The following is a 17,156-nucleotide window of genomic DNA, read 5'->3' on the forward strand; positions in this document are numbered from 1 at the left end:
GTAAATTGGTATTTGTTTTCCTGACATCTGGGCCTTTTTTGAAAAATCATGATGTTGGTTTTCTTTAGATTTACTGTTAGAGCCCAATTTTGGCAGTATTTGTCGAGTAGGTCTAGTTGTTGCTGTAATCCCTGTTCTGTGGGAGACAGCAGAACCAGGTCGTCCGCATAGAACAGGGATTTCACTTCTCCATCAAGGAGACGGAGACCTGGTGACTCGCTTTGCTCCAGCATGTCTGCTAATTCATTTATGTATATGTTGAACAGGGTTGGGCTCAAATTGCAGCCCTGTCGGACGCCTCTTCTCTGGGTGAAGAAATCGGTGCGTTTGTCTCCAATTTTGACCCCGCATTTGTTTTTCAGATACATTGATTTAATAAGGTCATAGACTTTGCCCCCTATTCCACACTGAAGAAGTTTATAATAGAGCCCTTCGTGCCATATAGAGTCAAAGGCTTTCTTGAAGTCGATGAAACAGGCGAATATTTTCCCATTTTTTGTTTGGTGTATATGTTTTTCAATGAGGGTGTGAAGGGTATAGATATGGTCGGCGGTGCGGTGTTTTGGAAGAAAGCCTATTTGGTTTTTTCTGAGGATATTATGTTTGTTAAGAAAATCAAGTAATCTACTGTTTAGAATACTGCAGAATAACTTCCCTAGACAACTGTTGACACAGATGCCGCGGTAGTTATTTGGGTCTGATTTGTTTCCGCTTTTATATATGGGGGAGATTAGTCCTTGGCACCAGATATCGGGAAAACAGCCTGAACGTAATATGATGTTGAATAATTTGAGTACCGCACCCTGCATCTCCATATTGCTGAACTTGAGCATTTCATTTTTGATGTTGTCTGGGCCACAGGCTTTCTTTAGGTGGAGAGATTTTGTTTTTGTGGCCAGTTCTTTCCATATGATTGGGGAGTCTAGAGGGTTTTGGTTGTCTTTAATTGTTGCTTCTAATGTGTGGAGTTTTTCTGTGACCTGATGTTGACTTGGGTTTGTTTCGTTTATTGGGATGTCTTTGTCGAGGTTTTCAAAATGTGTTCTCCAGATGTCGCCATCTTGGATTGGTAATGCTTGCAATTGTGTTGTACTCAGGTTATTCCACATTTCCCAGAATTGTTTTCGATTGGTGGAGTTTTCAATTTCTTCGAGTATTTTGTGGGTATAGTTTTGTGTTTTGTTCCTAATGGTGTGTTTATATCTTTTGAGGGTTTCATTGTATCTAGTACGTAGGTCCGGATTGTTTGGTTGCCGATGCTTTTGGTTTGATATTTTTCTCAGGTCTTTTCTGGCATTTTTGCATTCGTGGTCAAACCATTTCTTATTTTTATTTTGTCTTTTGTGACTCTTCCTCTACTGTTTCACGAGGTCGGCTTTTACAGCTGCCTCATGGAAGATCATATTTATATCCTCTATGGCCATGTTTACACCATCTCTGGTGATCTCATATAGATTTTCTTTAAATTTTGAAATTTTACTTGTGAGATCAGGTGAATTTAGTGCTGTGGTGAATTTATCTCCACTGTCTGGGGCCCATCTGTATGTCTGGTTTATTTTATGTAGCTTAATGGGTTCCTTTTTTGTGTCTGTAGTTTGGGCAGAAAGTTTAAGGTACACATTTATTTGGTTATGGTCTGAGAGGGGGGATTGCTGCCTGACAGTGAATGCGTTGATATCGCAGGGGTCCAGGTCAGTGATTGTATAATCCACCACACTAGACCCAAGAGTTGAGGAATATGTGAGTCTCCCTAAGGAGTCCCCTCTGAACCTACCGTTAACTATGTACAGGCCTAAGGCTCGGCAGAGTTGCACTACCTCCCTACCGCTTTTATTTATTACACAATCGAGGTTGTTTCGGTTTGCGATGGCTGGTGTGACATATAGAGGGGTCTGGCCAAACACATGGTTGTTGCCCTGTGGGTCTATGAAGTCAGGTTCACATCCTGTCCTTGCATTTAGGTCCCCACATAGTAGCACCTTTCCTTGGGCCTGGAAATGGCTGATTTCCATGTGGAGAGTGTCAAATATCTCCTCTTCAAAATATGGCGATTCTATTGGAGGTATGTAGATCGCACATAAGTAAACATCGTTTTTTGCTATTCCTATATTTTTATCTAATTTTAGCCATACGTGTGATTTTCCCTGTTTTATCGGTGAGATGTGTTTGTTCAGTTCTCCTTTATACCACACCAGGATTCCCCCGGAGGTTCTGCCCTTGCGTGTCTTAGTGTTCTTTACTGAGGGCACAATGATTTCATGGTACATTGGAGGACAGTGGGTCGGCATGTCCTTTTGGCACCATGTTTCTGTTAACACAATTATATCAATGTCTTTTATAGCTTTCAGGAATTCAGGGTCTGTACTCTTCATCCCAAAAGTTGAGGAGCGGAGGCCCTGGATATTCCAGCAGCTTATGTGGAAAGAACGCATTTATATAGTTCAATAAAACGAAATAAAATGGACCTATTTTGTGGGATGCGTGTGGGAACACTATTTTCTATAATGCTAAATGATGATTTAGTATAAATTTCATGAGGCATGCACATATATCTATCTAATAATAGTAATAATACTGATAAGATAACAATAATGATAATGATAAATAACAATATTAATAATTTCTCCGGCTTTCTATCAGGCTGTTCAGCATCGTCATGATCTTTCTCAGTTCTTGGTCTACAGTCTGTGGTCTAGAGGGGGGTCTTGGGTCAGGTATAAAAGCACGGTTCTGTTGTTGGTTTTGTAAAGGGGGGTGGGGGACATTGGTGGTCCTGTTTGGGTTACGGCTCCCAATGGTAGAGGTGGTGGGAGGAGCGGAGATATCACGGGCAGAGTATGGGAGCAAACAGCAGCCTCTTCACAGCAACACATCGCATTGGGACTGTGTCCGCAGATGGGCTTTGAGTCGGGGTAATTTCAGCGGCAGATTGGAACAGGAACTAGTTCCGTAACATGGAGTGAGTGGGGGAAGGGAGAGGCCATTCTCGGGCTGTGTGTGTACAGTGCAAGGTAACAAAGAAAGTAAAGCACCTCGCTCTTTCAAATCATTGCTGCTTTATTCTCCCAAATCATTAGTGAATGTTCCTGATTCGGTTCAAGTCTCACCGTGTCTGTTGTTCTAGGGCAGCGAACAGTGGAAAGTCAGCCTGACTGTGAGGATGTGGGCAGTTTCACAAAGTGCATTTATTTCAGGCAGCAGGTGAGATGTGTGAAAGATCACATTTCAAAAATCGGTTATTTTTTCGGTGCGTTGTGTTCTCCAGAAACGTATTGCTGGAGATGGGGAGATACATTGTGAGTCCCCCAGATACACCAGGATCCGGGTTCTGTGGCAGTCTGTTAATTACACAGGCCCTCAACTCGCTTTCAATAGACTGAAAACAATTGTTTGTACTGACCAGGTGCCTGTGGTTATATTCCAAGAAGCGTTCCTGAACTTTATATTTCGTCCCTTGGGAGTGGGAGGTATAAACCTGGACTGTGCCAATCGGATGGTGACATTCATGATCCAGAGCTGGGTTTGTGTTGTGTCTGGATGCTGATAACTCACTATAGAACCGTCCTACACACCTGGTGTGGTGAATCTGAGTGCCGCTGTGCTGCAGTGAGGTCAGACAATGTAACTTTGTATCGCGGTTGCACATACAGAAACTGACAGGTACATGACAAAACCCCATTCACGTACCCGAAACAGAAAGGTTCAGGACAAAACACAACTCACATACCAGAAACTAATAGGTACAAGCAAAATCCCACTTACATACCAGAAACTGACAGAAACAGGACAAAATTCCAGTCATATTCCAGAAATTGCCAGGAACAGGGCAATACCCCTTTGACGGACAAGAAAATGACAGGTACAGGACAATATCCTATTCACATACCAGAAATTGACAGGTACTGAAAAAATCCCACTCACATATCAGAAACTGAAAGGTACAGGAGAAAACACCACTCACTTAATAGAAACTGACATGTACATGACAAAACCCCATTCACATATCAGATACTGAGAGGTACAGGACAAAACACCTCTCACATATCAGATACTGAGAGGTACAGGACAAAACCCCACTCACATACCAGATACTGAGATGTACAGGACAAAACCCCACTCACATATCTGATACTGAGAGGTACAGGGCAAAACCCCTCTCACATATCAGATACTGAGAGGTACAGGGCAAAACCCCTCTCACATATCAGATACTGAGAGATACAGGACAAAACCCCTCTCACATATCAGATACTGAGAGGTACAGAGCAAAACCCCACTCACATATCAGATACTGAGAGGTACAGGGCAAAACCCCTCTCACATATCAGATACTGAGAGCTACAGGACAAAACCCCACTCACATTCCAGAAACTGACAGGTACAGGACAAAACCCCACTCACATTCCAGAAACTGACAGGTAAAGGACAAAACACCACTCACATAATCAAAACTGACAGGTACAGCAAAACAAGGCCACTCGCATACCAGAAACTGACAGGCACTGGAGAAAGGCCACTCACATACCAAAAAGTGACAGGAACAGTACAAAATCCCACACATTACAGAAACTGACAGGTACAAGACAAAAGCCCACTTACAGACGAGTAAATGACATGTACAAGACAAAATCTTTTCACATACCAGATCATGAAAGGTACAGCACAAGCAAAATCACATATCAGTAACAGGCAAGTGCAGGACAAAACCACACTCACGTCAGAAACTGACAGTTACAGGTCAAAACCGCACTCACATACCAGGAACTGACAGGAAGAAGACATAACCTCATTCACGTACCAGAAACAGACAGGTTCAGGACAAAACACAACTCACATAACAGAAACTAACAGTTACAGGCAAAATTTCACTTACATACCAGAAACTGACAGAAAGAGGACAAAATTCCAGTCATTTTCCAGAAACTGGCAATACACCACTTATAGGCAAGAAAATGATAGGTACAGGACAATATCCTATTCACATACCAGAAATTGACAGGATCAGCACAAACCCACTGACATATCAGTAACTGTCAAGTACAAGACAAAACCTCACTCACATATCAAAAACTTACACTTACAGGTCAAAACCCCACTCATATACCAGGTACTGATAGGTACAGGAGAAAATCCCACTCATATCCGAGAAGCTGACAGGTACAGGACAAAACCACACACACATAAAAGAAACTGACAGGTACACGAGAAAACCACACTCACATACCAGAAACTGACAGGTACAGGACAAAGCCCCACTCTTATGCCAGGACAAAACTCCACTCACATATCAGTAATTGAGAGGTACAGGACAAAATCCCACTCACGAAACAGAAACTGACAGTTGCACCATGGGTGGCTCTGCTGCACAGGCTGGGAGGAAAAAGAGTGGAAGAGCTATAGTGATAGGGGACTCAATTGTAGGGGAATAGATAGGCGTTTTTGTGGCCGCAATCGAGACTCCAGGATGGTGTGTTGCCTCCCTGGTGCAAGGGTCAAGGACGACTCGGAGCGGCTGCAGAACATTTTGGAGGGGGAGGGTGAACAGCCAGTTGTCGTGGTGCACATAGGCACCAACGATATAGGTAAAAAACGGGATGAGGTCCTAAATGCAGACTATAGGGAGTTAGGAGGTAAATTAAAAAACAGGAGTCAAAGGTAGTAATCTCATGATTGCTACCAGTGCCACGTGCTAGTCAGAGTAGAAATAGGAGGATAGTTCAAGTGAATACATGACTAGAGGAATGGTGCCAGGGGGAGGGATTGAAATTCATTGGACATTAGAACCGGTTCTGGGAGAGGTGGGACAAGTACAAATCGGACGGTTTCCACCTGGGCAGGGCCGGGACTGATGTCCATGGGGGAGTGTTTACTAGTGCTGTTGGGGAGGGTTTAAACTAAAGTGGCAGGGGGTTGGGAACCTGAGCAGGGAGACAGAGGAAAGGGAAACAAGGAAAAAAGCAAAAGACAGGAAGGAGAAAAACAAAATTAGAAGGCAAAGAACTCAACGGTTTAAATCAAACAAGGTCACAGTAAATAAGAATTCATATAGGTCTGAGAGCATTATAAAAACAAGCCTGAAGGCTTTGTGTCTTAATGCAAGGAGCATTCGGAACAAGGTGGATGAATTAGATGTGCAAATAGAGGTAAACGAATAGGATTTGATTGGGATTACAGAAACATGGCTCCAGGGTGGCCAAGGCTGGGAACTCAACACCCAGGGGTATTCAATATTTAGGAAGGATAGGCAAAAAAGAAAGGGAGGTGGGGTAGCATTGCTGGTTAAAGAGGGTATTAACACAATTGAAAGGAAGGATATTAACTCTGATGATGTGGAATCTGTATGGGTAGAACTGAGAAATATCAAGAGGCAGAAAACGTTAGTGGGAGTGGTATATTGACCTCCAAACATTAATACGGAGGTTGGGGATGGCATTAAAAGTGAAATTAGAGAAGCATGCAGTAAGGGCACAGTAGTCATCATGGGTGACTTTAATTTATATATAGATTGGGCTAACCAAATTAGTAAAAACACTGTGGAGGAGAAATTCCTCGAATTTTACGGGATCGTTTTCTGGAACAATATGTCGAGGAACCAATCAGAGATCAGGTCATCTTAGACTGGGTATTATGTAATGAGAGAGGGTTAATTAGCAATCTTGTTGTACGAGGCCCCTTGGGTCAGAGCGATCATAATGTGATAGAATTCTTCATTAGGAAGGAGAGTGAAGTAGTTGACTCGGAGACTAGGGTCCTGAATTTAAATAAAGGAAACTACGATGGCATGAGGTGCGAGTTGGGTAGGATTGATTGGGGAATGTCACTCAAAGGGTTGACGGTGGATAGGCAATGGCGAACATCAAAAGACCGCACGGATGAACTACAGAAGTTGTTCATCCCAGTTTGGGATAAGAATAAAACAAAAAGGGTGGCTCAACCGTGGCTAACAAGGAAAATTAGGGATAGCATAAGATCCTAGGAGAGGGCTGGAAAAAGCGGTAACCCTGAGGATTGGGAGCAGTTTAGGATTCAACAAAGGAGGACAAAGGGATTAATTAAGAAGGGGAAAATAGAATATGAAAGTAAGCTTGTAGGGAACATAAAAACTGACTGTAAGAGCTTTTATAGATATTTGAAGTGAAAAAGATGAGTGAAATCAAGTGTAGGTCCCTTGCAATCAGAAGCAGGGGAAGTTATAATGGGGAACAAAGAAATGGCTGACCAATTAAATGCATATTTTGGTTCTGTCTTCACAAAGGAGGACACAAATAACCTCCCAGAGATGTTGGAGAACATAGGGTCTGATGAGAGGGAGGAACTGAAAGAAATCAGTATTTGTAGGGAAATGGTGTTAGTGAAATTGACGGGATTGAAGGCCGATAAATCCCCAGGGCCTGATAATCTACATCCTAGGGTACTTAAGGAGGTGCCCCTAGAAATAGTAGATGCATTGCTGATCATATTCCAAAATTCGCTGGAATCTGGAACAGTACCTATGGATTGGAGGGTAGCTAATGTTACCCCACTATTCAAAAAGGGTGGTAGAGAGATAGCAGGGAATTACAGACCAGGAAGCCTGACATCGGTCGTGGGGAAAATGCTAGAGTCCATTATGAAGGATGTAATAGCTGAGCACTTGGAAAACAGTGACAGGATCGGACAAAGTCAACATGGATTTACAAAAGATAAATCGTGCTTGACTAATCTACTGGAATTTTTTGAGGATGTAACTGGGAAAATAGATAAGGGAGAACCAGTAGATGTGGTGTATTTGGACTTTGAAAAGGCTTTTGATAAGGTCCCGCATAAGAGATTAGCATGCAAAGTTAAGGCACATGGGATTGGGGGCAAGGTATTGACTTGGATAGAGAACTGGTTGGTGGACAGAAAGCAGAGAGTAGAAATTAACATGTCTTTTTCCAGGTGGCAGGCAGTGACTAGTGGTGTACCGCAAGGATCGGCCCTTGGACCCCAGCTATTCACAATATACATTAATGATCTAGAAAAGGGAACTAGATGTAATATCTCCAAATTTGCAGATGACACAAAGCTGGGTGGGCGTGTGTGCTGCGAGGAGGATACCGAGAAACTCCAGGATGATTTGGACAGGTTGGGCGATTGGGCAGAAGCATGGCAGATGCAATATAATGTGGATAAATGCGAGGTTATCCACTTTGGTGTCAAAAACAGAAAGGCAGACTATTATCTGAATGGCAATAGATTGGGAGAAGGGGAAGTGCAACGAGACCTGGGTGTCCTTGTGCACCAGTCGCTGAAGGTAAGCATGCAGGTTCAGCAGGTGGTGAAGAAGGCAAATGGTATGTTGGCCTTCATAGTGAAAGGGTTTGAGTACAGGAGCAAAGATGTCCTACTGCAGATGTACAGGGCCTTGGTGAGGCCACACCTTGAGGACTGTGTGCAGTTTTGTTCGCCTTATCTGAGGAAGGATGTTCTTACCATGGAAGGAGTTCAGTGAAGATTCACAAGGCTGATCCCTGGGATGGCAGGAATGACGTATGAGGAGAGATTGGGTCGATTGGGCTTATACTCGCTGGAGTTTAGAAGAATGAGAGGGGATCTCATCGAAACTTGTAAAATTCTGACATGTCTGGACAAACTAGATGCAGGTAGAATGTTCCTGATGGTCGGAGAGTCCAGAACCAGGGCTCATAGTCTAAGGATAAGGGGTAAGCCATTTAGGACAGAGATGAGGAAGAATTTCTTCACCCAGAGAGTGGTGAACCTGTGGAATTGTCTACCACAGAAGGCGTTTCAGGCCAAGTCTTTAAATATATTCAAGAAGGAGTTACATATATTACTTAGAGCTAAACCTATCAAGGGATATGGGGAGAAGGCAGGTACGGGGTACTGAGTTTGGATGTTCAGCCATGCTCACATGGAATGGCGGAGCAGGCTCGAGGGGCTGAATGGCCTACTCCTGCTCCTATCTTCTATGTTTCTATGAAACACAACTCACATAAAAGAAACTGAAAGGTAGAGCCAAAATCCCACTTACAAAGCAGAAACTGACAGGTACAAGACTAAAGCCGACATACAGACAAGTAAATGATATGTACAAGACAAAAACCTTTTCATATACCAGATAATAAAAGGTTCAGCACAAGCAGAATCACATACCAGTAACAGGCAAGTACAGGACAAAACCCCACTGACATATCAGAAACTTACAGTTACAGGTCAAAACCACATTCACATACCAGAAACTGACAGGTACAGGGCAAAACCCCACTCACAAATCAGAAAATTACAGTTACACGTCAAAATCGCACTCACATATGCAGGGCGGCATCTTTTACCTGGTTTACGGTAATTTACCTGACCAGCAGCCTTTGCCTGCACTTTGAACCAATTCCAAACAGTGGTTTCGAATCGCTAAACCCACCCTTCCAGTTCTGACTGGAGGAACTTATAATTAATGATTTATAAAAAAGGACAAAATGGTCTCGATGCGAGAAAATCAAACTTTATTAACTAAAGAATACAACACCACACGATCAAAGGATTAAAGAAACTACACCACACGATCAATGTAAATTTGCTTAACAGGGGAAGGCAGACGGCAAAAACGAGGGATAAATGGCTACAATGTAAGTCTTACAATCTTAGCAATTTCCCTTAAATTACCACCCCTCTAACTCCTTACTAGATTGCCTTGTTGAGGAGTCAGAAACCTGCTCACCTGTGGTCCAAAGAGTAAGAGCGAGAAGAGCTGACCTGCAGTCCAAGGAATAAGAGAGAGATATGCTTCTGAGAAGCTATCTTAATACCTGGGAGCTCCTGCTGTTTTGGCGCTGAAAAGGTCTGTGTGCAAATTCGCGCTGAAAAGTTCGAATACATAAGAGAAAGGCCATGATTGGCTGATTCAAACGGGCTATTTCGCAGTCGCCAAACTGCTCCCATTGTCTGGAATGGGTGATTCAAATAAAGCTTGGAGTGGTTTGAATGTGTCTTCATTCTGGGGCCGAAATGTTCCCGCCCACATCCGGAGTTTTCTGGGCTAAAACAAAGGGATCCTACCGTCCCATTGTCGAGTAATGGGTGATTGAAACCCATTCAGTTTAAACTGTTCCCTTCCTCAGTTTGAGTGTCTTTCTCAACAGTCTGTGCTGAGCCTTCGAACCATCTCCATTCACCCTGATGGGTTTTGAATGGGGTTGGATTACTATGTAAACAGAAACCGATTCTCTTGTGGTCACTCGAAACCGCAGCCTAAGTGAATAGTCCTTTATGTCAACAAGGCAGTTGTTTCAGTAAACATACATCGATTGTCAGCAGGGAAGGGAAACTCCCTTTTTGATTGACAGAATCTGACTGCCACTGCTTGATCCTCCCACTTTTGACAGACCTGCACGAGCTGCTTCCAAGCCTCTTTGTCCTTGGACATGCTTTTCTGACGGCCATTTTTAAACCCCTTTCCAATTTACCAAACTCAAGGGTACAAATTTTAATAAAATGTACTGTCTTAAATTGTGCAAATTTTTCCACAACATTCCTTGATTCCGGTGTTGTCCACGTGCCGCCCATCTCAAAGCAGCCTTTTGCGGTTCTGGGCACGTTTTAAAACATTGTCCAACCCAGAGACAATTTAAAAGCACGCACAGTCTCCATCCACGATGTGGATTAATATCTCCAGTATCTTCGGGGCTGAGGGATTTTGCAAACCCTTACGCACACCAAAAATTGACAAGTACAGCACAAAACCCCACTCACATACCAGAAATTGAGAGGTACAGGATAAAACTCCACTCACATACCAGAAAATGACAACTGCAGCACAAAACCCAACTCACATACCAGAAGCTGACAAGTAGAGGACTAAACCACACTCTCATAACAGAAATTGAGAGTTAAAGGACAAAACCCCACTTACATATCAGAAATGGACTGGTACAGGAAAAAAAACCCACACACATCCCAGAAGCTGACAGGAACAGGAAAAAACCACATTCACATAACAGAAACTGACATGTAAATGACAAAAGCCCAATCACATACCAGAAACTGACAGTTACAGGGTAAAGGCCCATTCACATACAAGAAACTGACAGGTACAGGACAAAGCTCCACTCATATACCAGGTACTGATAGGTTCAGGACAAAACCACACTCAGGTACCAGAAACTGACAGTAACTGGATACAATACCTCACACATATCAGAATCTGAAAGGTACAGGGCAAAACCACTCTCACATATCAGATATTGACAAGTACAGGACAAAGACCCACTCACATACCAGAAACTGAGAGTTAAAGGACAAAACCTCACTCTCACACCAGAAAATGACAGGTACAGGGCAAAGCCCCACTCTCATACCAGAAACTGTTACATACAGGACAAAAAACCAACTCACATACCAATTACTCAAAGGTAGAAGACAAAACTCCACTCTTATATCTGAAACTGACAGGTACATGCGAAAACCACACTCACATACCAGAAACAGCCAGGTACAGGACAATGCCCAACTCACATACCAGGAACTGATAGATACAGGACAAAGCCCCACTCAACTACCTGAAACTGAGAGGTAGAGGACTAAACCACACTCAATTATCAGGAACTGACAGGTACCAGACAACACCACATTCACATAGCAGAACCTGACAGGTACAGGACAAAACATCACTCACATAACAGAAACTGACAGGTAAAGGACAAAAGCCCACTCACGTACTGGAAACTGACAGGTATGGGACGAAACCCCATTCACATACCAGAAACAGCCAGGTTCAGGACAAAACACAACTCACATAACAGAAACTGAAAGGTACAGGCAAAATCCCACTTACAAAGCAGAAACTAACAGGTACAGGGCAAAATCCCAGTCACGTACCAGAAGCTGACAGGTACAGGACAATACCCCACTCACATACCAGAAGCTTGACAGATACAGGAGAAAACGCCACGCACATAACAGAAACTGATACGTATAGGACATAGCCCCACTAACTGATAGGTATAGGACAAAGCCCCAATCACGTACCAGAAACTGATGGGTACAGACAGACCCCTGCTGACCCATGAGAAACTGACAGGTACAGGACAAAATCACAATCACATACCAGAAACTTACAAGTACAGGACAAACCCACCACTCACACACCAGAAACTGGCAGGAACAGTAAAAAAACACACTTATATACCAGAAAATTACAGGTACAGGAAAAATCACAAATAACATAAGGGAAACTGTCAGGAATAGGTAAAAACCTCACTCACATTCCAGAAGCTGACAGGTACAAAACAAAACTCCACTCACATAACAGAAACTGACAGGAACAGGACAAAATCCCACACATTACAAGTCAGAAGCCCACTTACAGACAAGTAAATGACATGTACATGACAAAAACCTTTTCACATACCAGATACTGAAAGGTAGAGCACAAACACAATCACATATCAGTAACAGGCAAGTACAGGACAAAACCCCACTCACACATCAAAAACTTGCAGTTACAGGTCAAAACCGCACTCACATACCAGGAACTGATAGGTAAAGGACAAATTCACACTCACATACAAGAAACTGACATTAACAGGTAAAACTCCAATCACATAGCAGAAATTGAGAGGTACAGGACAAAACCCCATGCACGTACCAGAAACAGACAGGATCAGGACAATACACAACCCACATACCAGAAACTAACAGGTACAGGCAAAATTCCACTTACATACCAGAAAGTGACAGAAACAAGTCAAAATTCCAGTCATATTCCAGAAACTGGCAGGAACAGGGCTATACCCCACTTACAGACAAGAAAATTACAGGTACAGGACAATATCCTATTCACATTCCAGAAATTGACATGTTCAGCACAAACCAACTCACAGATCAGTAACTGGCAAGTACAGGACAAAACCTCACTCACATATCAAAATCTTACAGTTACAGGTCAAAATCCCACTCATATACCAGGTACTGATAGGTACAGGAAAACAACCCACACTAATCTATCGGAAGCTGACTGGTACTGAATAAAACCAGATAGCATACAAGAGATCGATGGGTACAGAATAGAACCAACATTCACAGACCAGAGACTGACTGGTAGAGTAAAACCTAAAATTCACGTATCAGAAGCTGCCAGTTACAGTGTAAAACCTACATTCACCATCCAGAGACTGACAGGTGCAGGTTGAATTATAAACTGACACAGAGTATCGGAGTGTGACAGACTCAGAATGAATCCCACATACACGTGCAATACCAGAAAATGATAGACACAATTAATCCCACACAGACATTGATTATTAAAGACTGACTGGTTAGGAATGAATCTCACTCTCACACAAAGTCCAGAGACTGACAGAGAATTTACCTCACTGTCATATAAAGGACTAGACATTGAGAAAAACAGAATCAATCACACAATGACAGGAGTTTCAGAGACAGATATACAGAATGAGAGGTACAGAATTAATTTAACTCTCACACACTGTATCTGGGACTGAAATATACAGAATGAATCCCACAATTAGATACTCCACCAGAGAGTGACAGATACTGAATTAATCTAACTCTCGCATACAGAATCATAAACTGACAAAGAGATAATTAATTTCACACTAACTCAGGGAATCAGAGACAGACAGATACAGAATGAATCCCGCACTTTCATACAACACCTGAGACTGACAGATACTGATATACTGAATTAATCTAACTCTCACATACAGATTCAAAACGGTAACACTAACTTATTAAATGATCGAGACAAAAGGATACTCACACTGACAGAAAGTAGAACAGACTGACTGATAATCAATGAATCTCACTCTCTCACATAGTATCAGGGACAGACAGATAAAAAAATCTACCTCATTTTCACTTACAGTACCAGACACTGACAATACATAATCAATCACACACCAGCACAAATTTTCAGAGACGGACATACAGATTGATTCTCAGTCACACACATTACCCAGACTGACAGATACAGATTTATTCTGAATCTCAAATGTTATCCAGAGACTGACAGTTCCTAAATCAATCTCTATCTCACATACAGTATCAGACTCACAGGTGCATAATACATCCCAATCAAAGATACCGTACCAGAAACAGCCTGTCTTTGGTATTGTATGTGATTGTTATATGCAATCTTTATCTCTTAGACTTTGATACACTTTGTCAGTGTTTGTTAAATTCTGGATTTGTCAGTTTCTGGTTCAGTATGTGACAATGAGGTGCATTCAGTATCTGTCAGTCTCACGTAATGAGTGAGAATGAGAATAATTTGTTACTTCAATCTCTGATACTGTGTATCGGTGTGTGATTGATTCTGTATTGTCAATGTCTGGTGCTGTATGTGGCAATTAGGTAGATTTTGTATCAGAGACAGGCAGTTGTAGAATGATTCCCAAATTCATATGCCGTGCCAGAACTGAATGATATTGAATATATCTCAGTCTCATATACAGTATCAGAGACTGACAGATACAGAATTAATCTGACACTAACAGAGTATCAGAGTCAAACAGATACAGTACCAGAAAATTATAGAGAAAAATGATCCCCACTCTGACACAGAGTATGAAATACTGACTGATACAGAATGAATCTCACTCTCAAACATATTACCATGGACTGAGAGATACAGAATATATCTCACTGTCACATAGAGTATCAGACACTGACTAACACAGAATCAATCCCACACTGACACAGATTATCAGAGACTGACAGCTATAGAATTTCATGCTCACATATGGTATCGGAGACTGACAGATACATTGCATGAATCACACACTCACATACTGTACCAGATAGTGACAGAGACAGAATAAATCCCCAACTGACAGATAAAGAATAAATCTCAATCACACATACAGCATATCAGATTGGCAGAGAGAGAGGATGAATCTCACACTGACAGCGTATCAGATGGCGACAGACCCAGAATTAATACACACTCGCTCACAGCATAAGAAAATGATAGCGACAAAATTAACCCCACATTAAAGACTGATTGGTACAGAATGAATCTCCCTCTCATATACAGCACCAGAGATTGTCAGATATATAACTACTCTAACTTGCAATTACAGAACAGAGCTGACAGACAGAGATTGAATCTTACAGTAACACAGAGCATCAGAGGGCCGGCAGATACAGAATGACTACACGATCACATGCAGTATAATTGATTTACAGATAGATTCAGTCCCACACACAGATACAGTAGCAGATACCAGCAGAAATGGAATTAATCTCAGTGCCAGAGTCTGATAGATGCAGTAAGAATCGCACTTTCATAAACCGAGTAAGTAGCAGATTCATGCGGATTTCTTCGCTGATAGACAGTACCAGAGACAGACAGGTTCAGCTCTAATCCAACACTAATATGCAGTCCCAAAGACTGACAGATACAGAATGAATCTCACACTCACACTCAGTACCAGATACTGACATCTTAGACTTAGACTTGCACACCATCCCAGTGAATGACTGATATAGAATGAATCTCAGACTTGCACATCCCAGTGACAGACTGACACAGAATTAATGTCACACACTCGTACACTACCAGAGAATGACTGATTCCAAATGAATTCCAACACTGACACATGGTACCAGAGTCTGACCGTAACAGATGGAATCCCGCACTGACACATGGTATCAGTGACGGACAGGAAACAAATGGGTCCCACACTCACATACTGTAACAGAGACTGAGATTGAGAATGATTCCCACATTTACATAAATCACCAGAGAATGAATAATACAGAACTATTCCAATACACACATTCACAGTACTAGAGACTGGCAGATACTGAACTAAAGTGGCGGAGACCACACCGCAAGGCGTGAATATAGTGCACTGGTTGAAGGAAGTACAATTAATTGCTGTCACGTCCGGAAGAAGCGCTTGGGACCACGGATAATGGTCTGGGATTTGGTTAATGGGAAGATGAAGCTTCCTCTGCTCTTGCAATGACCTTTCTGACTGCAGGGGGCGTGCTGGTGATAAAAACTCAATCTGATTGGATAAATAAAGAAGCCAATCAGAGACCTGCAGAACAATGGAAATTGACAGCATTCCTAAGCAGCCAATGACAATCATTGCCTTCACCCATCCTTCATTAGCATAGGGTTGTGGGGGCAGCCTATTTAAGCCGAGCGCGGAGCGGGATTGCGTCATATTTGTATTTGAAATCGACTTTGAGAATGGTTGACGAAAAGAAACCAGTTGCCAAGAAGGGCGCCAAGAAACCTGTCACTAAACCGGCAGCGAAGGGCGGCAAGAAGCGTAGAAAGTCGAGGAGGGAGAGTTACTCTATCTACATCTACAAAGTGATGAAGCAGGTTCACCCTGACACCGGCATCTCCTCCAAGGCCATGGGCGTCATGAACTCGTTTGTGAACGATATTTTCGAGCGTATCGCGGGTGAGGCTTCCCGCCTGACCCATTACAACAAGCGGCACACCATCAGCTCCCGGGAGATCCAGACCGCCGTGCGCCTGCTGCTGCCCGGGGAGCTGGCCAAGCACGCCGTGTCGGAAGGGACAAAGGCGGTGACCAAATACACCAGCTCCAAGTAAAACTCCACGCTGTCCTGAAAGAACAAACCCAAAACACAAAGGCTCTTTTAAGAGCCACCCACAATCTCTCTGAAAGATCTACACAAACGCATCTCACTTTGGAATCAATTTACTGTAATGTTTCTCCTTAACAAGTGTGTTTGAGAACGTTTGAAGTTCCAACTTTAGATTTGAGTTTGAATTTTCAGCTAAGCAGTTTCACTGCCCAGATCGACCTTAGCGTCGTTGTTGTATTTCCCGTCCAGTAAACTACAAACACGGTCCCTGATCGCTTTCCTTTTGTTCTCAGACCCGTTCAATTGCAGCGCCTTCCGACGAATTAAAAGCTTGTTTTCGAGATGAGACTCAGATTTCATTCCCCTCAATCTCTGCAAAAACATTTTCATTTTTTTCAATGCCAGTTGGGAGTCAATCCTTTAATTAACCCGAGAATTACTGTAATCTAACAACCCAGAATGGGGTTTCTTAGAGACCAGAACGCGGTCAGTTTGAACACTCTGTCCCTCTTCTCACAGCAGGACTCCCAGATCTGGTTTCACTCCCGCAGCAGCGCCTGTGCAAAGGATCGATCGATAATCTGTGA

The sequence above is a fragment of the Somniosus microcephalus genome, unplaced genomic scaffold (assembly GCF_052327205.1).
Source record: "Somniosus microcephalus isolate GS21.2 unplaced genomic scaffold, FLI_Smic_1.0 unresolved_chr5, whole genome shotgun sequence".
NCBI classification, from domain to species: domain Eukaryota; kingdom Metazoa; phylum Chordata; class Chondrichthyes; order Squaliformes; family Somniosidae; genus Somniosus; species Somniosus microcephalus.